Source organism: Chenopodium album, chromosome 15, assembly GCF_948465745.1.
Source record: "Chenopodium album chromosome 15, dcCheAlbu1.1, whole genome shotgun sequence".
Lineage (NCBI taxonomy): Eukaryota > Viridiplantae > Streptophyta > Magnoliopsida > Caryophyllales > Amaranthaceae > Chenopodium > Chenopodium album.
In genome coordinates this window covers 52,823,968-52,826,784 of record NC_137848.1, presented here as the reverse complement: position 1 = coordinate 52,826,784, position 2,817 = coordinate 52,823,968, and the positions used below count along the sequence as shown (strand labels likewise).

Sequence of the window (2,817 nt, the reverse complement as noted above, 5' to 3'; positions counted from 1 at the left end):
TTGATTAGCACAAATGATAATGTGTGTTGGGATAAAATTTCTAGTAAGAGTAAGTTATAGATTAAATTCAATTATGTTTAGTCCTTACAATTTTTGTGTCGTTATCTTGAAATTACTACCAACATTGTACTATAAAAACTACTTTTATGTTATGGTTCTTTATTGTATTGGTGGGTCAAAATATGACAATTGCCACTCATTGGCAAATTCAAGCTGTCTTCATAGGTTTGTCGTAAGCTGGAATATGCAATGTGTAATCGTTTTAAACTCTTTATTTGTTTAGGGTTGTTAACATGTCTTAACTATACCAGTTTCATATCGGATTAGAGTGACATATGACACATATCGACCCTACATACAAGTTATCTAATCCATACCCGAAACAGATCCAAAACTTGTTACGATACAATAAATAATGTATCTTGTACACATGCACCGACTAATTATGGACATAAAGTATTTCAATGAAGTATTCTCCACCACTTAGAAAGCCCGACCCATAAATTTGGGTTTAGGTGTGAATGCTCAAAGGATATGTGTGTTTCCAATGTTAGTGTAGTGGCTTTAGATCTGTCTTGTTCAATTGAGCTTATTGGTTCATTGACCTTCATTTTAATGTACTAATTATAGCTCCACTAATCTCCACAAAAAGAGGGAAGCAATCATCGCCAATTTAGATATAAATAATGATGGATAATAGGGGTGATATAGTAAATAAAATTAGCCAAAAAATATACTCTGTACGAGTAATAAATTAAAAACGGGTCAAATCTTGTGAAACACCTAAATGGATAATTAAGTTGAATTTTAAAGAACAAATGGAGTATAATCAATTCAAATTTCAATGCTAACAAAATTTTTTGTTACAATAGCCAACACGATAATTGTAGCGCTAGAGAATAGCTAAAAACACAAAGAAATTAATCATACATTCATACCAAAGACTAGCTAGCATATTATTGAAACTAGTATAGTGTTGATGTTGACTATTGAGGTAATATTTTTTTTATCGGTTAAGATTGTAATAAAGTAGTAATTAACATTTAACAGTCAACAAATGTAATGCAAAAAAATCATCGCTTCATCATTTATGAATCTTTTTGGAATCAACATTATTATTGAACAATTCCTCCATGAAAGCCTTCAAGTTCATATTAGACGATCCACCCTCGTTGACCGCTTTGACCGCCAATTCTCTCCATTTCTTAGCATTCTCCTTAATCTCTTCACTCTCCATAACCTCTTCCAAACACCTCTTAATCTCATCACTCTTAACTAATACATCACCTCCTTCTTCACTCAAATTGACCCTTACCCCGGTCTTCCATAGATCCTCCATTAGTTTAGCATTCATTGTTTGATCCGTCCATTGTGGAAACCCGACCATGGGGACACCATATGCTAGGCTCTCCAATGTCGAGTTCCATCCACAATGTGTCACAAAGCATCCCACTGAGGGGTGGGCTAACACCTCCACTTGGGAGCACCATGGGACTATTAGCCCTTGTTGTTTCAGCTCCTCCATGCAACTCAACTCTTCTTCACTATTACCCTCTACATTTACTCCATGGCTCGCCTTCTCCCTATTAATGACCCACAGGAACGGCCTGTGGGTCTGTATCAGGGCTCTGGCTAACTCCTCCATCTGAGGCTTGGATAGCACTGAGATGCTTCCAAACGACAAGTAGATCACCTTGGAATTCTTTCCTTGCAAGTTTAGCCATTCCATGTAATCTGCCTCCTTAGATTGTTGGAAGAGGTCCCCTTCAAAGGATTTGTCGGAGGGGTCCTTTCCATTCAAGAAGGCGGAGGGAAGGATAGGACCGATAGGAATTAAGTTGAACCTTTCAATAGCTCTTAAAGCATGAACTTCTAAAGCTTCAAAGGTATTCATTAGGATTATTGGCTTATCCTCAATCTCTAATTGTTGCATTTGCTCTTGGAATGAAGGGATGGCAAAAGTGTAAAGGGAATGGTTGGAAGGAAGAAGGAATACGGGGAGGTCACGTGCTTTGAGCTTCAATGGTATGTTTGGTAATTCTAACGACCATGAGGGGTCTTTTTCACATTCATTTATAGCCTCACCATAGCCATTGAAATAGTAATAGTAGATATTAAAAACCATGGCAGGTTGAACCCACAGGAGCGCGGATGGCAAGTGAAACTTACATGCCACCTCGGCGGCCCAAGGTAGGATTGTGTGCACCACGCATGTAATTTGTTTACCCTCGACAACACTCTTGTCAAGGAACTCCGATAAGGCCTCAACCCCACGCTGGCGAAACATTGAGAGGTAGTTCATTAAATCTGTACCGGCAACCTTAAAACTATCCCCATACCCATCAGAAAACGTGGTGAAGTTCATACCCTTAGGAACCGAGGCCTTTTTAAGGCATCGGTGGCCAGAGGCAGCGGTGATAAAGGTGACATCGGCCCCAGCTTGTAGGAGCCGCTTGGCGAATTGGAGGGCCGGATTGATGTGGCCTTGCGCCGGGAAGGTGACTAGGAGGAAGTGAGGCTTTTGTTGCTCCATAAAAGGTAGAGAGTGACGTTGGAAGGAATAAGGTTATGAACTAGCTGTAATGCTCTTATCTTAAAGATTGTGAATAGTATTTGTAGTGGAAGTGAACATTGGATATTTTTTTTGCAAAATGTTAGTTGTCTAAGTATGTGATCAGGATTATAATATGACACAGTGGCTGACAGCAAGCTATTCAGTATAATATAATCCACAGACTATTCAGTATAATATAATCCACAGACTATTCGTTGATTGTAACTTAGGCTATTTAGCAAGTGGCAACCCATAAGTAATAG

At 38.8% G+C, this 2,817-nt stretch overlaps 1 pseudogene; it reads right to left on the bottom strand.

Moving 5' to 3' along the window:
• Nucleotides 1-1,060: 1,060 nt before the first annotated feature.
• On the bottom strand, nt 1,061-2,632 carry LOC145582588 (UDP-glycosyltransferase 75C1 pseudogene; annotated as a pseudogene).
• Between the last annotated feature and the right edge of the window lie 185 nt (nt 2,633-2,817).